Source organism: Cnephaeus nilssonii (genome assembly GCF_951640355.1).
Source record: "Cnephaeus nilssonii genome assembly, chromosome: 19".
In the NCBI taxonomy this organism is placed as follows: domain Eukaryota; kingdom Metazoa; phylum Chordata; class Mammalia; order Chiroptera; family Vespertilionidae; genus Cnephaeus; species Cnephaeus nilssonii.
This window is the reverse complement of record NC_137090.1, coordinates 47,894,395-47,916,136: the sequence shown is the minus strand read 5'-3', so window position 1 is coordinate 47,916,136 and position 21,742 is coordinate 47,894,395. Positions and strand designations below refer to the sequence as shown.

At 47.6% G+C, this 21,742-nt stretch overlaps 1 pseudogene across 1 annotated transcript; it reads left to right on the top strand.

Annotated features, from left to right (window-relative positions):
• The first annotated feature begins 1,143 nt into the window (after nucleotides 1-1,143).
• Nucleotides 1,144-15,714, top strand: LOC307115738 (phosphofurin acidic cluster sorting protein 2-like; annotated as a pseudogene). The gene is made up of 8 exons: nucleotides 1,144-1,984; nucleotides 2,206-2,279; nucleotides 2,564-2,979; nucleotides 3,311-3,485; nucleotides 6,234-6,390; nucleotides 12,300-12,904; nucleotides 13,018-13,202; nucleotides 14,091-15,714. The product of its transcript is annotated as a phosphofurin acidic cluster sorting protein 2-like (transcript).
• The last annotated feature ends 6,028 nt before the right edge of the window (nucleotides 15,715-21,742 follow it).

The following is a 21,742-nucleotide window of genomic DNA, read 5'->3' as shown; positions in this document are numbered from 1 at the left end:
GCTGCACAACATACTTGGAGGGGGACCTGTTATCAGGGCTGGCGATCCATCTCTTCACTGCTGTGGGACCTGGACGTGATCCCCTCCTGTTGTCATGTGAACGGTGCTGCCCTGAACACCCCATTATTCTAATATCCAGACCCTCCCACCCCAGGAAAAGCCTCTGTGTTCCCATCTTAGAATGGGATGTTCTGTCAGAAATCCCAAGGTGACCATGTTAACACAGGGAGGTGCTGTCCGTCCTCTGCTAAGAAGTGACTGACACCAAAGTGTCTCATCATCACTCACCTCCAAGTCTACGTTGCCTGCTGAGAACCTTTTCTCTTGTCTGTGTAGAAAACATGGAAACCTGTGCAGAATTTTTCTGAGTTTATTTGAGCCAAAGTGTAGACAATTGCGGTGAAGCAAAATCTCAACAAAATGAGATAATAATGCTCTGGAGAATGGCAGCTTTGCACCTTATTTTATACATTACAATCAAAAGTGGAGACTTGTGTGGGTTTCATGAAATCCATTGGTGACAGATTAGGGAAGCAGGAGAAATCACAGCAGGGAACTCTCTGGGACTGGATAAAAGGTGAAATGACAGACACATACTTCTTTCACTCAGGTGTGTGCAGGATGTGAACAGTCAACAATGAACTCAATAACAATGAGGGCAAGTGTGGTCTCTGCAGAGAGCAGAGCAGTGCCTGTGCTTTGAGGGGTCTGAATAAAGGAAAATTCCTTTGATATTACAAAAATATGTTCTTATAGATGCAAAAAGACAATAGACGGGCTCAATTAAGATAAAGATAAACCTTTTTAAGGGAAGATGACAACCTAGGACACCACTATCCACCATAAGCTGCTTTTAGTTAAAAAAAACACACACACACAAACACTTTCATTTCAGACCATCCTGTTTGGTCACTTTAGGTCTCTAGTTTGCAAGGCCGCCAAGTTAGCATGTGGTCCCTATGATCACTCCTGTCCCACTACTTGCCACCAATCACTGAGTGCTTGGGGTTCAGTCTGAGCTGCAGCCCCCAACCCACCTGACAGGTTATGAGCTGCCTCTGATGGCATGTGCCCCCTCTCCCAACACAGGGTAGAAATAAGACCACTATGTCAGTGCCCACTGGCCTGGACAGCATACCCGCCGCACTCAACACACAGGTGCCCATGAACTTGTTTTCCACCTGGGAGGTGGACTGCTCCAGCCCCGCCTGCGTGCCAAGGCTGTGTAGCCTCACCTTAGCCAAGCTGCTGATCTACAAGGAGCTGGAGAAGGAGCTCAGAGCTGTGGTGATCACTGTTAAAATGCAGGGCTCCAAAAACATCTTGAGGTCAGACGAGATTCTGCTGCCCCCTAGTGGTCACGTGAAGACCAACCTGGCACTGACCTTCTCCCTCCAGTACCCTCACTCCCTCAAGAGAGAAGGCAACAACTTACAGATCATGCTGCAGCAGAAGCAGCCTCTTAAAAACCAGACCATCCTGGGTTACCGGGCGCTCGCCGAGGGCACCATCGACATGGCTGAGGTGATGCAGCGACCCCTCGAGGGTGGCCAGATGCTGAACCTCCATAGCACCTTCATGGAGGCATCTGCCCAGGTGGCTGAGTTCAGCATCTCCTCCCTGTCCAGCCAACCCATCGACCCCGAGGACAGCACCTGGCAGGCCGGCCTCAAGGCCAAGTCCAGGGTTCATTACTCAGAGATGGAGTATGAAATCTTCTCGGAACAGCAGGCCAGCCATGATTCCGTGCACGGGCAGGACCAAGAGGAGGAGGACTTTGACTTTGAGGAGTCCAAAAAGCAGCACCAAGGAGAAGTAAGATCACCATTCATGACCAGGCAACAAGATGCCAACAAGAAAGTTGGGGGGTGGCTGCGCAGGGTCCCAATGTGGAAGGAGGTCCTGGAGTCAGAGCAGGAGTCTTCGGAGCAGGTCCCTGAGGTAGAGGACCTGGATCTGCTGTATGACTCACTAGGGAAGCCCAGTGATAGGGGCCCATGAGAGTGTCCTCAGGACCCCGAAGCCCTGGCTCAGGCCATACTTGGAAGACCTGTCCCAGCCCAGCTCTCAAATGGAGAGCTAGAGCATCCACAGTGCCAGCGCCAGAGGAGCCTCAAAGTCCAACCCACGTGCCTAAGAAGACGAGCCCCAAGCAACCAGTGGGCGCATCACCAAGACCGAGTCTCTCCTCATCCCCTCCACCAGATCCCAGAGAGCAGGAGGGCTGCTGGGGCTGGGGCACATCCCTGAAGGAGCAGCTGGTGGCACAGCCAGAACAAGTGGGCCCACAGCCTGGACAACAAGCACTGCCCCGACTCGCTGAGTCAGCTGCAGATCCCCAGGGAGACGGTATACGACCAGCTGAACCACATCCTCATCTCTGACACCAGCTGCCCCAGAACATCCTCCTCCTCAACACCTCTGACTGACAGGGGCAGTTCCCGTCTGAGTCCTGCAGCAACACATGCTGCCCGAGGTGTGCACCTGCTCCAAGTCTGAAGTCCAGGTGGCCTTCAGCACCATCATCTCGTGAATTCAAAGACACTGTCACCTCAATTCCCAGCCCCTGAACCCTGTGAAGATCCCGGTGGAAGGGGCACAGCAGTACTTCAGCTCTGTGCTCTGGCTTTTCCTAGAACTGCTGTCCTACAACCGTGCCCCCCTGTCCCTGGCTGGGCTACATGTACTTCCTGGTCATCTGCTGGGTTCCCACCCTGTGGCCAGGTACCTGGGCTCCGTGCATTACCGCTACAAGAGCTTCTTCCAGGACCTGGCCAGGCAGGACCTGTTCTACAAGGAGTCCCAGAGGGCTGTGCAGGACACGTTGGGCATGGTGTTGAGAATCACACAGTATGTGGCAGGGGACAATTGTGCCCACCAACTGCCCTTCGTGGAGGCCACACTCACCTACAAACAAAAGAGCCCCAATGAGGAGTCCTTGACCATCATTCCCTTCGTGGGGGTGGTGGAACTGGAATTGTGGGACCATTCTGGGTCGCCTCAGGACACTGAGATTATGCGGCCCACTTGGGCTCTAGCGTGTTGTCGTCCACCCCGCCACACAGGTCTGCGGCAAACAAGGAGGCCTCACACATCTTCCCTCCTCCCGAGTCCTCCTTGAGCCAGGTGCTGTCGCTGAGATGATGGGGCCACAGGTGGATTACTGGATGGCAGCACAGCCCACAGACAGGAAGAGAGACACTGAGAACAAAGACCAGGCTACTGCCAGCAACACCCTTAAGTGTACCTTCTAGTCTCTGCAGGTCAGCAGGCTGCCCAGCAGGGGTGAGGCTGGAGCCACGCCCTCCAGGTTTATGACTGTGGACAAGGAGAACAACAAGGTGATGTGTTTGCCCAAGAAAACCAAGGATAAGGACGTGGCGTACCAGAGCCAGTGCCTCGAGGGCATCAGCCGCCTGATCTGCAGGGCCAAGCAGCCGCAGAACACACTGCGGGTCCTCGTCGACGGTGTGGAGTGGAACAACGTGAAGCTCCCACGTCAAGCACTTCCCCACCCGCATCTTCAGACACTCCAATCCCACCTTCGAGCCTGCCTGTCCCCTACCCATCCCCCTGCTCTAGCCAAGCCCGGGAAGGACCAGCTGCTTTTCTGTTCACAGTTCAGTTTAGCACCGAGACAGACCCAGGAAACACAAAGTGGAACCCTATTCAGTGTGAATGAGCTCACAACCTGGAAACTAACGTGGTGGAGCCCACAGGGAGCCCCAGCTGCTCTGCTTATTACCCAGAATGCTCTGGTGAGTGGGGGGTCAGGCAGACAGTGTTGAGCTGGACAATCATTGAGTTGATGGCCCCCAGGACGCAGAAACCGCCATTGAGAAAGGTTCTCACCGTCAAGACCTGCCCCTTCTGGAAGCCAGGACTCTGTTTCCCGGGGAGTCAGCCTCACTGTGTGCCCGACTCAGCGCGGGCCTCCCATGGGGGCACCTGTCAGAACACGGAGGCCGGTCAGCCACCTCTGGGCCCCGCTGCCAACCAGCCCAGTGGCCCCAGCACCACCCACTTGTGGTGTCCAATAAAGTCCATCCTCACGAGGCAAAACAGAAGAGAAAAAGCAAAAGACCAGTGTGGTACTGACCACCTGGGCTCACTGATTGGACAAATGGGGCAAATACCAGGTGCCCAACTTCCTGGGCAGGGACCCCACATTTGTCCCCACCCTTCCGTGTTGTTATACAGCATTTGCTATAACAGGTGAGGGACCAGCCATGTACCAGGTGAGCCCCTTCCCCTGCACAGCACAGTGGTCATTGGCCGTCTGTTTGCTGTGAAACTTCAGGTCACTGCATGCCTCTGAGTGTTTGTTCCTTGGAACATGCGGAGAAATGAGGTCCAATAAGGTTAGTGTAGGATCTCAGTGGGGTGCCTCTGGGTGCCTGGACAGTGGAGAGGTCTGCTGGAGGGGCTGTGTTTGAGCCAATTGGTCATTTTCTCTTCATATTGACAAAGTCTGCCAAATTTGTGATTCTACTCAGGGCCCAGGGCTAAGCACTTTTCTCATTAGATAAAGAGATTGGAACTTCCATTATGGGTCCCTGCCCTGGGTTAAGCCAGAGCAGAAACCCCGGGGTGAGCAGTGGGGCCCAGGCTCTCCTAGCTATCTGAGATGGGGCTGGTTTAGGCTCATTCATTCAGCAAATATATCTGACGTCCTGCCAGGTGCAGATACTTCTCTAGGCCCTGACCATAATCCAGTGCTCAGAGCACGCCCCAAGCCTGCACTGCAGAGCTTCCTTGTAGTTGGGAGCGATTGAGGCACACTAGGCTTCACAGGCTCGTAGTGTCCACAGGACAGCTGACGTGACGTCCTCCTGGCCTCCTCTTCCTATGGCGAATCTTCCCGTATAGTGAAGAGGACGGCGGACCTCTGTTACAGCAGAAAACGTGATTTGGTGTTGGATCAGAGCCAGGAGGGGAGTATGGAGAGTGTGAATTCAATGTGCTGTCAGAACCCTGCATCCCACACATGGTGGTATTTCTGCAAGAGGGCAGATGTCTGAGGGCTTCTTCTAGAAAAAAGGACACGAGTCAGAGAGCTGTGCATGTGGATATGGGTGGTGTGGGCGAGTGGGGAGGTCAGTGGACAGAGTGAGCCCCTCAGAAAATTCATACCTTTCCGCTCCTAATCCCAGCCCTGCCTGCACCCCTATCCTGGGACCTTGCTTACTAATCTGGTAGAACCTCCTCAGTGGCAGCGTGGCTGTTGCTCTTTACCCATGGGAGGTAAATGTCAATGGGACGAGGAGAACCCCACAGGCAGCTAGTGAATTAGGCAGCATATAAGTGCAGGAGCCAAAAGCTGAGGTGTTAGGAGGTCTCTTGGTTGCCAGAGGTGTAGACAGATTTTCTTTGCTCGTTCATTGGTCAGCTATTCCTGGAGCACCTACTGTGTGCCAATGAGTGAAAGACATGACAGAATAGACACCAGCCCTCCCTGTCCTCATGGAGTTGACATTTGGGGAGGAGGGTAGTGGGAGGGACAGGGACACTGAGAGAGCATGTCAGGTTCCTCTGAAGAAGGGGGCAGGTGTTTCCCTCATTGATCCAGAGCTGTCAGTTAGGAGGGCTTTCTGTCAGCCCCTCCTGGGTGACCAAGCACATCTCTGCCAGGACTGCCAGGTTGAAGGTGGGCAAGGAGTAGGTCTGGCTTCTGGATGGGCAGGAGCAGCAGGCACAGGACCCCCGGCTCTCTGAGTGGTGCTCTGGGAGGGTCGTGTGGAAGGAAAGGTCAGGCCTCAGATCCTGCTGTCCATCTCTCTCTCTCCCCAGGGCCATCTCCTGCACCCTGGGCATCTGGCTGGACCAGTACCCTCCAGATTTATATTGGCCACCAGAATTTCCAAGCCTGATCATGCTTTTGCTCTGTGCACATAGAGCTCACCTTTCCAGTCCCAAACATGCCAAACCAGGCCCAGTATCTCCCTCACAGCTGGAACACCTGAGCCCACAGAGGTGGAGACACAGGAGGAGTCAGAGAGCGTGGTGTGGTTGAGGGAGAGGCCATGTGGCTGGACCACACAGAGAAGAGCTCCCAGAGGCTGGGGTTAGGCAGGAGCACAGAGCCGCTCAGGTCAGTGCCCCTCGTCTGCATTCAGGAGGACTTCCTGGAGTGTGGTTTGAACTGGGACTTAGTGATGGAAATGGGAGGTTCCCTTCTTTGGAAGGCACAAAAGGCAGTCACTGTGTAACATGTTCTCTTCCTGGATCTACAGAAGCAGCTCCAGAGCAAGATCAAGAAACACCTAAAGAGGAAACGCCAACTCTGCTGCCCTCTCCAGAGCCAGAGCAGGCTCCAGGCACAGCTGTCCCTGAACTTCCAGATGTGGACCCACCTGCAGCTTGTGAGCCACTCGCCTCAGCTCCTGCAAGGTCTGTGGTCCCAGGTCCTGGGCCTCAGTGTGTGTCAGCTGCCATGGCAGAGAGGACTTTCCCTCCCCAATAATAGCAATTTAAAACATTTTTGTGTTTATCTTACACACACTTAGAATATTAGTGTATTTTCCTTATACTATTGAGTAAAATAAAATGAATTTTAAATATTATATTAAAATAAATTTAAATTTTATAAATTTTCGTTCTATGATCCTTCCAAGTAAAAATTCCAACATCAAGTACATTCACAATTTTTGCAACTGTTCTATAACATCACAAACACAGTCTAGTTCCAGAACATTTTCAGAACCCACAACCTAGGTATGTGTCCTGACTGGGAATCAAACCTGCAACCCTTTGGTGTATGGGATGACTCCCCAACCAACTGATGAGGTACCCTGTCCAGGGTGAGAAAGAGCAATATTTTCATCTGAATTGTTCATTCTGGTTTAAACTGAAGTTGGATATCTTCCTCATACTTTCGGCCTATTCCTTGTTTTGGAATTTCAGTTTGAGACCTTTTGCCCTCTTTTCCATTGGATTGTTAGCAAATCTGAATTGTCATGAATATCAGCTTTGTAACTTGCAAATGGTTTCTCTAGCTTGCCATTTGTCTCAATTTGATGTGTGTTTTGCCAAATATGTTCATTACATTTTGATGTGGTCAAATCTGTCTTCTCTTATCATGCTTCTTTATTTTGTCTCTCACTTTGAGTGGAAAAGATGTTTTCTGTCTTATCAGGAAGATAGGCTAGCTTGTATTGTATTTCATAGTCATAGTTAATTTCAGATAAATTGATAAAGAGTTCCTGTTTTTAGGATTGTTCATCTTTTTTTTTTTTTTTTTCTTATAAGGATGGGAGTAAGGACTTCCAAGCTCTTATATGTCAGAGTGGAAACCAGAAGTCAATGTTTTATTTGACAATGGCCTGTGGTGGACATGACTTCCATTTCCTCCTTTCTAACAGCTGCCAATTTCCACATCCAGGTGGTTCTGGGGTGTGTGGTTCAGGGCCCCAGAGTGGAGGTATCAGCACATCTCACTGGCCTGGCCACAATGATGATGGTTTCATGTGGACATGTGACTTCAGTGAGTTTAATAAAATTCTTTTTATTAGTCACAAGAAAAAAAAATTCTGTTTTCATACGTCTCTTGGCCTTATAAAAACATGCTCAAAGCCACTAATCATCGAAGAGATGCAAATTAAAACAACAATGAGGGCCCTAGCCAGTTTGGTTCAGTGAGTAGAGTGCTGGCCTGTGGACTGAAAAGTCCAGGGTTTGATTCCAGTCAAGGGCACATGCCCAGGTTGGGGGATCGATCCCCAATAGAGCATGTGCAGGAGGCAACCAATCAATGACCCTCTCATCATTGATGTTTCTATTCCTCTCTGAAATCAATAAAAATATATTTTAAAAAAACACAATGAGATACCATCACACCTGTCAGAGTGGCTATCATCAACAAATCAAGAAAGGACAAATGCTGGTGAGGATGTGGAGGAAAAGGAACCCTTGTGCACTGCTGGTGGGAACACAGACAGGTGCAGCCAATGTGGAAAACAGTATGGAGTTTGTTCAAAAAATTAAAAATGGAACTGCCATTTGACTCAGTAATTCCACTTCTAGGAATATATCCCAAGAAATCAGAAAAACCAATCAGAAATGATATATGCACCCCTATGTACATACAGCACAATATCTAAGATTTGGAAACAGCCTAAGTGCCCATCAGCAGATGAGTAGATTAAAAAACTGTGTTACATCTGTAAAATGGAATACTGTGCTGCTGTGAAAAAAGAAAGAACTCTTACCATTCACAACAGCTTGTATGGACATGGCGAGCATTATGCTAAGCGAAATAAGGCAGTCAGAGAAAGATAAATATCACATGATCACACTCATTTGTGGAATATAATGAACAACATAAACTGATAAACAAAAATAGATCCAGAGACAGAGAAGCATTGAACCAATCTTCACATCTCAATGGGAAGGCAGGGGAGAGTGGTGGGGAGAGTAAGAGGTCAACCAAAGGATTTGTATGCATGCATATAGGCATAACCAATGGACACAGACACTGGGGGTATGGGAGCATGTGCTAGGGGGTGGGAGTGGCTGAGCAGGGGTCCATGTGAGAAAATGGAAACATATGTAATACTTTAAACAATAAAAAGATAAAAATTCCTCTTAGTAAAAAACAAACAAGCAAACAAACAAAACAGCTAGTGCTCTTTGTGGATCCCAGAACAAAGCATCCCCCTTCCCTCCTACCCCAGCCCCCAAATACAGAGGAACTGGAAGGAACTTCCCAGTATGTCAAGATTTCTAATGTCCAGACCAACTCTGTTGGAGAGATTGCAGCCTTGGCCTGGAGGGTCTGAACATTCCTGAACTCTGGGCTCTGAAGGTCATGGACATTGGGTAACATCTACCACTCTATGGACATCAGTTTCCCCATTTTCCATTGAGGGTTGGGTTCCGAACTGCATAAGCCTGAGGTCAGAACAAAGGGGCCTAGCTCCCTCCACCCTGGGTAGGTACTGGACAGAGGTGCATTAATGTGGTTCCAACTCTGGGCTCCTTTCCGACAATTGTTGGCCAAATGCCCATCTTGCCTGCTGAATGCTCACCATTTCCACCATTCCTCTCCATGTCTGTGCATGATTCCACCAGCAGATCCATTTCCAGAGCCCCTGAGGAAACCTGGGTGCAGCCAGGACCCCAACTTGGAGCTCACACCGCTGGGTTCATCTGAGGCTCTGTTGGGTTCGGTATCTTGTTCATTTATTTCTAAACATGCTTCTGGATAAAGCATGTGTGGGTATCACTGATTTCATAAAACAAATTAACAAACAAACAAACGCTTCTCCCTATCAGTTGAATTGGGGCAGATTTTATTAGCAAAGATATATATTTGCTAATATTGCTATAACATTCCCTAGTTGGAAACAGGTTTTGATTAAAAACAGACATTGGGTAAATATTCCTGCCATTTGCACAGAAGCTTTACTCTGACCAATGAACAGGGACAATGAGGTGGGTGGGAACATGTGCTAGGGGGTGGGAGTGGCTGGGGAGGGGTCCATGGGGGGGGGAAACAGAAATATACGTAATACTTTAAACAATACAAATAAAATAAAATAAAATGAAAATTCCTCTTAGTTGGATGTGGTTAGGAACAAATAAAGTAGCCCCAGTATCTACAGGGGTCTCAGTGGCTTCCCTTTCTATGATTATTTCAACTTCTCCCAAACTATCAGTGAGAAGGGGAAACACCCTTGGGTCAACCCTATGGTTGTTTTGTGGGTTTTTCCCCCCTTTTACTACATCTTATTTCAGTTTCCTATGATTCTAACAGTGGAGAGACTTCTCTACAGGAATTTTCTTGCAAACCTTATTTAGAAATTGTGTTGCATTTGCTGGCAGAAACCATTAGCTATATTAATTGGAATCGGTTAGAATAGCCAGGATTACATGTTCTAACAGATAAATGCTTTGTGAACCCATCAGGGTCATTGAGAAAATCAGTAACAATTGCTGGTTCCTCTCTTGCTGAGACAAGCTTTTCTCCAAAGGGAGCTGTTGGAATTCCTATTCTCATTATTCCTTAAGTCAGTAGGGAGTGGTAGTGGAGGGGACTGAAGGGGAAGGAAGAATGGAGGGAAAGGGTGAAGGATATAGTGTGGGAGCTAGAAAAGGGGGAAGTTGGGGTGTTGGCATTCATTAGCTTCGGAGGAGTTCAGAGACAGTTTCTAATTCCTTAATTTTTTTTTAAAAAAAGAATTTATATGTGCTTCTCCTTAGAATCTACTCATTTCCAAATCAAGATATGCTTCCATTAATTCATTCAGTTTAATGTTAGACCTGGCATTTTTCTAATTTTTATTGCATGCCAAAAATTAATTTAGGCACAGAAATAAAACTGCATTTTGGCCATTTTTAGGAGGATATTTTCTAGTTAAATCTTCCCATTTCTGTAAAGCACTTGCAAGTAAAAGCTTCCTGTCAGGAGCATTAATGAGGGCTGGGATCTGGCATGTCCTGGCTTTGGAGGCACAATCCCATGTTAATTTTAGGTGTGTTTTGATCTTGTTCTTTTGTATTTCTGCGTGTGTGTGTGTGTGTGTGTGTTGTTGTTGTTGTTATTGTTGTTGTTTTGTTTGTTTGTTTTTTCTGATATCTGTAGAATCTGAGCAAATTTTCTAGGATTGTAATATAATGTACTTGGTCAACAATTATTGCTTATGGTTGAGCTTCATGAGGCTCTCACCCCTTAACATTCAATCCTCTTATGTGCCTCGGTTTATCTCCCTGCTGTCTAAAACAACCAGAGAGTTCAGGGAACTAGTTGACCAAAATTTATGGGTGCTCCCCCACCAGAACCAGTCACTTTAATTACACTTGAGTTGAAATTTTGACTTTGGGGCCCCTGCACATCATGAGGAAAGACCTGACACCTCAACAGAGATTCTTAGTCACCTAAGAATACCAGATATTCAGGCTGGAGAGAGGACATGCCCCTGTATTTTTGGAGCTGATCAAGTTCAACTTTAATTTATACAGCAAAGGTTAATTTTTCTCAGATTCTCAGAAAGCAATTCCAATTGGAAAGCCACAATATAAAACCAGGCATCCATTGTTCCTCCTGTCTTATCTTAGCCTAAATTCCCTCAACCCTTAATCTTAGTTACACCTGGAGTATTTAAAATACAGCTCAAATAAATCAAACCCTCTACCACCAGCAAGGTAAAGTCCTTGGTCTAAGACACAATTCACCCAGGTTCACCTGATGGGTGGGGATCCAGTGGGTTCAATGGTTTTTTTGTTCAATCCTAGCACTGGGTCCACAGTTTGGTCCGGGAGGGGGGTGGAGCGGGTTCTTTGGAATCCTGCCCCACTATGCCAAGTAAATGTCAAAGTAAGAAACACTCAAACTTGTGAAGAATTTTTGTGAGTTTATTTAAGTCCAGCTGTCAACAATTGGTGGGAAGAAAATCTCAGTGGATTGAGATAATGCTCTGGAGAATGGCGGTTGTGCACCTTATGTTCTACATTACATCAAAGCAGGAGATGTGTGTTGGTAACATGAAATACAGTCGTGATACATTAGGGTCCCAGAGAAATCAAAGTGGGGAATCCTATGTGACTGGATAAACATTAAAATGACACAGGCATACTTCTTTTACACAGGTGGATATAGGAGAGTTACAAGTCAACAATTAACTCGGGTACAATGAGGGCATTTGTGGTCTCCACAGAGCATTGCCTATGCTTTGAGGGGTCCGGAAAAAAGGAAATTCCTTTGACCTTCCATAGACATATTATTGTAGTTGCCAAAAGACAATAGACAGGCTCAGTTAAGATAGAGATTGACCTTAGTCAGGGAAGATGCCAGCCTAGGACATGACTACCCACCATAAACTGCATTTAGCTACAAGTTTTCATTTCAGAACATCCTTTGTAATAACTTTAGGTCTCTGAGTTTGCAAGAACACCACACAGGCCTTCCCTGAGCTAGTCAGAGAGCATGGGGTCCCTTTTTGCACACGTTGTCCTTGGATCACTCGTGTCCTACCTCCTGACAACAATCACTGAGTACTTAGGGGTTCAGTCTGAACTACAGCCCCCAAACCACCTGGCAGGTCATCAGCTGCCCCTGACAGAATGTCTCTCCTCTGTCCCAACAAGGGAAGATAAACCATCATCCCAGAATACAGAAAGGACTTGTATGGGGCAAGCAGCTGCAGCTTCTTTGATGCCCACAGTACTGGTCTCCACAAACCTCTGCACCCCCACCCCCATGCCCAGGGTCAACACACCAATGCCCATGAACCTGTTTGTTACCTGGGAGTTTGAGCGCCCCAACCTCAGATTCGTGCCAAGGTTGTGAAATCTGACCTTAGTGAAGATGGTAGTCTTCAAAGAGCTGGAGAAGGACCTCATCTCCATGGTGATTGCCATGAAGATGCAGGGCTCCAACCTCATATCAATGGTGATCACCATGAAGATGCATGGCTACAAGCACATCCTATGGGAGTGTGCTGTTCCCCAGTGGACAACTGGAGACAGACTTGGGGCTGACTTCACTGCAAGACCCCAACTTCCTCAAGAGAGAAGGCAACAAGCTACAGGTCCTGTGCACTGGAGCAATCGCTTTAAGAACCAGATCATCTGGAGCTACAAGACACTCCCTGCGGGCGCCATCCACAAGGCCGAGGTCAGGCAGCAACCCCTGAAGGGTGGCCACGGGCTGTGCCTCTGCAGCAGCATCAACGAGGCTTCTGCCAAAGTGGCCAAGATCTGGATCTGCTTCCTGTCCAGCCAGCCCATCCTCCAGGAGGACAGTGCCATACAGGGCAGATGCAAGGCCAAGTCAAGGGTTAACTACTCCAATGGGGTATATCAGAACTTCTCCTCTGAACAACAGGCCAGTTACAATGCCACCAATGGGCTAGACCAGGCTGAGAAGGGCACTGACATGGGGATGCCCAACAAGCAGAGGCCATGGGTACTAGGAAAGACGTCCATTACCACGTCACAAAATATCAAGGAGAAAGTCGTGGCATGGCTGGGCAAGTTCAAAGTGTCAGAAGAGGTTGTGGACTTGCGCATGTCCCCAAGTTGGAGGAGGATCTAGACCTTCTATATGACCCTATAGAAAACTCCAGCAACAGTGACCCAAACATGGAGGATGATAACAGCACCCTCAGCACCCCCAAGCCGAAGCTCAGGCTGTTCTTTGAAGGCTTGGCACACTCCAGCTCACAGACAAAGATGGGGAGCATCCACAGGGCCCGGAGCCAACAGTAGCCTGCAAATCTGGCCAAAGTGTGAGAGAACACATGAGCCCCAGGCATCAATCAGCCCAGCGACAGTGCTTGGAACACGGTGGCCCACAGCAGCCCCAACCCCAAGGTCTCCTGGGTCTGTACCTTTGCCATGACTAGCATGAGGACAGTGCCATGCAGGCCGGCCCAAGGCCAAGTCCACAAATCACTACTCTAAGGAGGAGTATGAGAGCTTCTCAGAACAGGAGGCCAGTGAAGATGCCGCCCATGGGTAGGACCCAGACCAGGATGACTTTGACATGGGGAAGCCCAATAAGCAGCGACTATTGAAAGTCACAACCATGTCCATGACTAGGCATCCAAACTTAAATCAGAAAGTCATGGCTTGGCTGAGCAGAGCCTAAGTATCAGAGGAGGTCCTACACTCAGATCAGGACCCTGCAAATCATGTCCCCGAGTGGAGGAGGACCTGCACCTTCTGTCTGGCATGCTGGAGAACCAGCGACAGTAGCCTAGATAGGGAGGAGGATGACAGCCTTCTCAGCACCATCAAAGTCAAGCTCAGGCCATACTGCGAAGGCCTGTCACATTTATGTTCGAAAAAGGACATGGGGAGCATCCATGGTGCCCAGAGCCAGGAGGATCTTCTGAGCCCTAGTAGGTTTAACCGGGGGCTAGTGTGTTGGCCCATGGACTAAAAGGTCCAGGGTTCCATTCTGGTCAAGGGCACACCTGTCTCAATTATAGGCCTGATCCCCAGCCCTGGTCATGGCATGTGCAGGAGGCAACCAATCCATGTGTCTCTCTCACGTTGATGCTTCTCTCCCTCTCTATATCTCCCTCTCCCTTCAACTCTCTCTAAAAAGTCAGTGGAAAATAACTTTCGGTGAAGGTTAACAAAACAAAGGAGCCTCCTAGTCTGGCTGCAGTGCCCGAGAAGACCAAGCCCGGGCAGCAATAGCCAAGTGACAGTGTCTCCCACTTACCACCTCAGAGCCTGCCCACCCAGGGCAGCAGCCAGCACAGCCCAAGGACAGCCCGGAGGCAGAGCCCTCAGCCCTGGACATGCTCACCAAGAAGCTGCTGCCCAGTGGGCGTATCATCAACACAAAGCTCTCATCATCCCCTCCACCAAGGCCAAGGGGAAGCATCCTGACCACCATGGCTGGGGCAGGTACCTGAAGGAGCGGCAGACAGCACAGCCACAGAACAAGTGGCCAATAGCCTAGCGCTGCCAGACCCAGGGAGCCAGCTGCAGATCCCCAGGAAGACCACGTACAACCAGCTGAACCACATCCTCATCTCTGATGACCTGCTGCCGGAGAACATCCTCCTCCTCACCTCCAACTGGCAGGAGCAATTCCCCTCGGACACCCTGCAGGGGCACACGCTGCCTTGCTGTGCACCTGCTCCCCAGCTGATGTTCTGGCGGCCTTCAGCTCCATCATCTGGTGGATACAGAGATACTGTCACGATAATTTCCAACCCCCAAAGCCAGCGAAGATCCTGGTGGCAGGGGCACAACTACTTCAGCGCTGTGCTGCGCATCTTCCTGGAGCTGCTGTCCTACAAGATGCTCGGCTGGCTGGGATACATGTGCTTCCTGATCATCCCACTGGGTTCCCACCCCGTGGCCAGGCACCTGGGCTCCGTGCATTACCTCTACAACAGCTTCTTCCAGGACCTCGCCTGGCGGGACCTGTTCCACAAGCTGGAGGCCCAGAGAGCCATGCAGGACACGCTGGACATCGTGACGAGAATCACACAGTACATCACAGGGCCAGCTGTGCCTTCCAGCTGCCCATCGAGGAAGCCCTGCTCTCGGACAAGCAGACGAGCCCCCAGGAGGAGTCCTTATGGTTCATTCCCTTCAGGGGAGTGGGTGAAAGTTGGGATAGTGCAACAGTCCTCAGACACGTCAAGAGACTCAGATAATGGGCCCCCTTGGGCTGCAGCGTGCTTTTGTCCATCCCTCTGTCCATACCTTTCCAGTCGCCAATGAGGTGTCCTCACCCCACTCTGCTCCCCGTTAGTGAGTGGAGCTTGAACTCCACTAGCCAGGGAAATGTCGCCAAGCTGATGTAGTGGCCGGTGGATTACTGGATGGCAGCCCAGACCACCGACAGGGAGACTCGAAGAAGAAAGACCTGCCTACCACCAACAACACCCTCAAGTGCACCTCCCACTCTCTCCAGGTCAGCATGCTGCAGAGCAGTGGAGAGGCCACAGCAATACCCACCATCCATGACATTGCTCACCAAAGAGAATTAGAAGAAGGTGCTGTTTTTGCCCAAGAAAACCAAGGACAAGGTTGTGGATTCCAAAAGCCAGTGCCTGGAGGGCATAGGCCGCCTGGTCTGCAGGGCCAGCACCAGCAGAACATGCTGCGGGTCCTTATCAAAGGTGTGGTGTGGAATGACGTGAAGTTCTTCCAGCTGGCAGCCCAGGGTCCTCCCACGTCCAGCACTTCCCTGTCTGCATCTCCAGACGCTCCGACTCCACCTGCCAGCCCTGCCTGTGGCCCTGCTGACGCCAAGCACAGGAGGGCCCAGCTGCTTTTCTGTGAACGTGTCAGTTTTGTACAGAGACTGACCCTGGAAACACAAAGAGAAACCTTCGTAAGTACAAATGTGCTCACAACCCGGAAACTAAAGTGGTGGACCCCAAGGGAACCCCTAACTGCTCTGCTGATTACCCAGAACTCTCTGGTGGTGGGAGGTCAGGCGGGCAGTGCTGAGCTGGAGAATCATGGAAGGTGAGTTTGGCCTCAGGACCCCTAACACTCCCAGCGAGAAGGGCTCTCACCTTCTCCACCTGCCCTTCCTGGAAGCCAGGACTCTGCCCCCACAGGACTCAGAGCTGGTGGTCAGATGCCAAGGGCTGGCCTCCCAATGGGGGGTCCTGAGCAGAACACGGAGGCCAGTCAGCCCAGGCCTGGGCCCCAGCTGCCACCCAGCCAAGTGGCCCCAGCACCACCCACTTGTGGTTCCCCCAAAAAATACCTGTATGGTGCAGACCCCAGGCACACGGACTAGACAAACTGGTGGAACACCAGCTGCCCGCTTCCTGAGCAGAAACTCCACTTTTGCCCTCATCATTCTGTGTTATTTCAGAACATTTGTACCACCCAACAGGTGTGAGACCATCTGTTTCCCAGGTGAGCACTCTGCCCCTCCACAGCACAGTGGTCACTCGGCCACCTGCTGCTGTGGGTCTTCAGGTCACTTCGTGTCTCTGAGTGCTTGTGTCTTTAACATGGGGTCAGCCTAGGATCAAGCTCACAGGTTTATTGGAGAGACTCAGTGGGGGCCTCCCTGGAAAGTGCTCTCTGGGTGCCTGGATAGTGGAGAGGTCTGCTGGACGGGCTGTGGTTGAGCTCATTGGCCATTTTCTCTTCCTCATGACAAAGCCTCTACCTCATTTGTGATTCTCCACTAGGCCTTGGGCTAAGCTCTTTTCTCCTTAGATGCAGAGATTAGAGATTCTAAGAGGGGTCCGTGTCCTGGGTGAAGCCAGAACCAAAAATCCCAGAAGTAAGCAATGTGGCCCCATGCTAAGTTTATTCTTGGCTAAAAGAATACAGAAAAAGTGTGAAAAAATTCTAAAATACTAGATAGTGTCAGCACTGTGTAGTGGATGAGGAAGAGCATGTTAAAGAGCTTATCTTGCTGAGGAAAATATAGAAATGTGTAAGAAACCACAGGGATATATTGAACTGAATGTGTTTTAAGTTAAGGGATAGCATCGTGTCTTGCAAAATAGAATGCATTAATTTTTAACCTCCTTTAAGAAATAGGACCTATTAAATGAGAAGCAATAAATGATTTTGTAAAAATCAGAAGAAAATTTGACAAATGGAAGTTATTGTTTGCTTTGTTATACATGTTATAGCAGCACCTAACAGACAATACCCAGTCTTTTAAACAAAATAAATTATTACCATGTACTATGCCACATAGGAAGTCTCAATAAATTCCAAAGAAGAAATATATGTTTGTTCTCCATTGACATTTTCATGAACCATAATGCATGATGCATATATGTTCTCTAACATAATGCACTAAGGTAAGAAGTTAATAATAAAGGGTAGCTTTAAAATTTCCAAATATCTGAACACTTAAGCAGGTATAACTGAAGCTGAAGTGAAGTATATTCTACATAAACCCTGAGTTCAAAGGAAATCATGAGGAGATTATGGAATACTCACAACTAAAAAACAATAAAGAAAAGCTGCAAATCAAAAGCAGCCATAATGGAGAGAGTTTTAGGTTTAAATAGACTTCTAAGGAAAGAATTACTGCTGTGAAGAGAGATCTACGTACCAAATAGTAAATTAGAGAGAGCAACAGAGTGACCTTGAAGAAACAAAGAAGGAGGGAAACATAATGGCAGGAATCAGTAAAACAAAGAATTTCAAAATAGCCTTCAACAAACTGGGAAACTGCTTCTCTAGAAATATTGGTAAAATAAACAGATTTCTAGCCATTCTGACCAAGAAACAGAGGAAAGCGCTGAGCACATAGTTCCAACGAGTTAGGTGAAATGACCGATTCCTGGAAAGAAACAAACTACACAACCTTCCTCAGAAGAATGTGATGCCCTGACTAGTCTATTACAGGGATGGAATTTGTAGTTACAGCATTCTAATGAAGGGCTTCCAGGCCCAGGTGGTTTCACTGGGGAATTAAACGGAATAAATGAACAGACCACTGAAGAGGCTATAACATGTCACATGCGCACTTGAAAAGTTCAACATCATAAGCCATTAGGAAAAGGTTAATTAAACCACAAGGAGACTAAAATAAAAGACGATAACACTCGATTCTGGTGAGGATGTGGAGAAACTCACTCATTCAGGGCTGGTGGGAATGTAGACTATTACAGCTACTAGGGAAAGCAGTTAGTTTGTTTCTTATAAAACTAAACATGCAACTACCACACAACCCAGCAATTGAACTCCTGGGCACTTATCCTAGAGAAATCGAAACTTTCATCCACTCAAAAACCTGAGCACAAATGTCTATAGGAGCTCTGTCTTAAAACTTGCAAGCTTTCTCTGAAATCCCATGTTAGGATTAATATCTAGAGTTTGTAAGAAACATCTGTCACATAAAAAATGGGTAGAGTATCTGAAAAGGGAATTTCATAAAGGGAAATGCAAAATGTTAACAAGCTATGAAGAGACGTTAAATTGCACTTGTAGTCAGAGAAGTAATGAGGCGCTCTTTATACCCATCTGCATGACAGATGAGAGTGTGATGATGCGAAGTGTTTGTGAGGCTATGGGACAAATGGAAACATCATGGACTGATGGGACTGTAAACTAGTTCAGGCATCCAGGAGACCATCTATAAGTACTTAGCAAAATTAAAATTAAATATGCTTTTAGATATTTGAATATTCACATATATAATTGTGCTACGTCCAAAGGGCATGAAGAATCACCGTAGGAGAACCTATAACATAGGCCTCTCATTCTCAAGCTTGAACTGATTACTTTCTGAATAACATTTTCTTGGCTGGGACACACGGGGAAAAGTAGGCCTTCTGTGTCAAAATATAGCCCCTCAGAGTCCAAGAGCATGAACCTGGTTCTTCAGGTCAGAATCACTGGGTGGGAATGGACCACTGGAAATATTTGCTAGGATAGATAGCAAAGAGACAGCTGGATAAGTGTGTCCCCAAACCTTATCCTGTCCATTCCATCTCAGAAACATTAGCCTTTTTATGAGTATTTCCCCCCTGACATGAACATCCTCCTGCAATGTTAATGGTATTGTATATGAACAGCATGGCTAACAAACTCATGTGACATGATGAAACGTGGCAAAGTGCTGTGATGGAGCCTAAAAAAGAGAATGGATCGTCTGTGTACTTCCTTCTGTTGTCATTTGCAAGTAAAATGATAACATAGGAAAAACAAAAAGTATGACTATAGGTGTACATATAGCCACATAAATAGTTTTTGTAATATTTAAAGTGTGAATATTATGCATTAAATGTAAAAGAATAAAATATATGTAGAATAAATTATGACTGGTGTTACTACTGAATCTTAAAATGCTGCCATTCATGTGTGTCTTTAAATAGAACATTAGGGTGTCAGTTGGGAGACAGTTGAACTCCTGATTTCATCCCAGTTTTTCCTTCCCCAGAGCTACTTACTATCATCCACTTTGTGCTTGTCCTTAAGTAGGTTTCTATAATTTTACTCGAAAGTTGTGTCCACAGTTATATTTAGTCTTGATTTTTCACTCAAATCATGCTTTATGAGATTTGTACATGTTGATACACATACTCCAGTCCATTACTTTTACCGCTTTAATAGGTATTTACTATGATTACTTTATTCTCCTGTTGAAGGACATTTAGGTTATCTCTAGTTTTCCACCATCATAAACAATGCTGAAATGACTTCTTGTATCCTTCTTCATGGGCATGTGAATGAAGGTTCTCCAGAGTATGATGCTAAGAATGAATTTCTAGCAGGAAGGCCATGCACACCTTAGGCTTTACTAGTGGGTGCAACTTCACTGGTTCAGCCAACCCCGCCTCACAGCTGCTGTGGATTTTGGCTGCTCATGGCTCCTGACAGCCCTTTCCCTGTCCAGAAGGGGTAGGCACTTCCTCTCCACTGCCCTGGGATGTAGGCTCAGCCAGAGGCCAGTGATGACTGGCACTGGGTAGACAAGCCTGGTTCCTTACCTCCAATGGGACTCACTCAATGGGTACAATTCCTGTTCCAGATCCCCTCTCAAGACCAGGCTGAACATAATGTGCTGAGTCCACATCTCTGCTCACCTCCCTCCATCTTCTCCTTCTGAGGTCACTCCTTCACTAAACTCTGTCCCAGTTCCCAGAAGTCACTGCTTCCAGGGAGCTTGGCCCAAGATGACTAAAATTGCCAAAGTCTCCCCAAAAGGGCTGCACCAATGTCCACAGTTAGGAGAGGCTTGAAGGCTGAGAAAGAGGAAGCCTTTCCAAGAGATGAGGTGGGCGAGGGGGAGAAGGCAAAGGCGCTGAGATGAAGAGCTTGGTGAATTCCACAAACTGAGTGAAAGCCAGTATGGCTGAAGTGTGGGGAGCAGAGGAAAGAGGACACTGGTTGAGGTTGGAGATGTATGTAGGAGCTGACAAGTAGACCTCATAGGCTAGTTTCCTTTTTATCTTTTAATGGTAATGGGAAGTTCTTTAAATACTTTGAGCAAGAAATTGATAGGGTTTGATTTAGACTAAGAAAATTCATCTGTGTGTAGAGAGAATGGTTTGGAAAAAGATAAAAGAAGCAGGGATTTGAGTATCCACACAGCAAGCAAAGTGGATCATAAAAATTATAGTGTTAGCACAGTAAGTAAGAAACACTTTGGAGTTTACAGCACAACATTGTGTGTATATAAAACACACAGGCATACAAAGACATGAATTATTCAAGTGCACATATCTATTTTTCAGTGGCTACCTTTATGGAAGGAGAAGAAGGGAATGGAGATTCGATGTAATAAGAGACAATAATATTAAGAAGATATCTTGCAAGGAATGGTGGTGACGAGGTGTCATGAATTGAGGCATATGATTTATGGAGCCCTGAACCAAGAAAACAAAAATCAAAACAACAACCACCCACCTCCTTATCCATTATTTTCCTTCGCCCTTTGGAGACCCATGTCTGGGAAGGGGAACAGGTTTTCTGAGAGACCTTCCAAATAATCCAACTTTTACCCACTAAGTGGGTTGACCTGGATGGATGGCAGAGACCTTCCTAGTGATTAATGCAGCATCTGAGTCAAGGAACCTAGAGGGAGGAGGAAGCAGATCCTCCCTGGAGCCGCATTAGTGAGGACACAGATGGGAGCACTGAGGCAGTCTCATGCCTGACCTGGTGGGCGCTCCTGATGCTCCCTCTCAGCCTAGTTCCTCCTTTCCCTGGAGACTACATGGAGCCAGGTTTTATCTCTGGGTTCAGAGATAATCCAGGTTAACATGTCTTGTTATTTCCATTTGCACAAGTTTATGACCTGGTCCCAGGAGATCTGGGCAACAAACTTCTACCATGTCTGGTAGCTCTGAGCCCAGGTGCCCAGGGCAGGAGTAGACACCCATAAGGTATTAATAAATGCTTGTGGATCAAAAGTGATCACTTGAATCTTTGACTGGGATCAAAGACCCCGAGATTTCCCTTGACATTTTTCTTCAAGTGCGTAGAGAAGCACATGACATGTTTTGCAAATGCATTTGTCAGTGGGCCTTCAAAGAGTTTGTTGAGTTGGTGCCTTTGTTTCACTGTCTGGCCCTGAGAGACAAAATCCCAGTGAACAGAATAGAGTGGATGCTGGCTTTACCCAATGGCATGCTGCTCTGAGGCACTCCAGAGCGACACTCTGGCAATATGTATAAAAATGAAGTGTGTGTCCTTGTGAATGTACCTAGAAATGTACCCAAAAAAGATGTACAAAGACATTTACTGATGCATTTTATGTAATAGGTAAAACAGGAAAAAACGAAATATTATCATCACAATATTGATTAAAACTATATCTTATGCAATCATAAAATGTAAT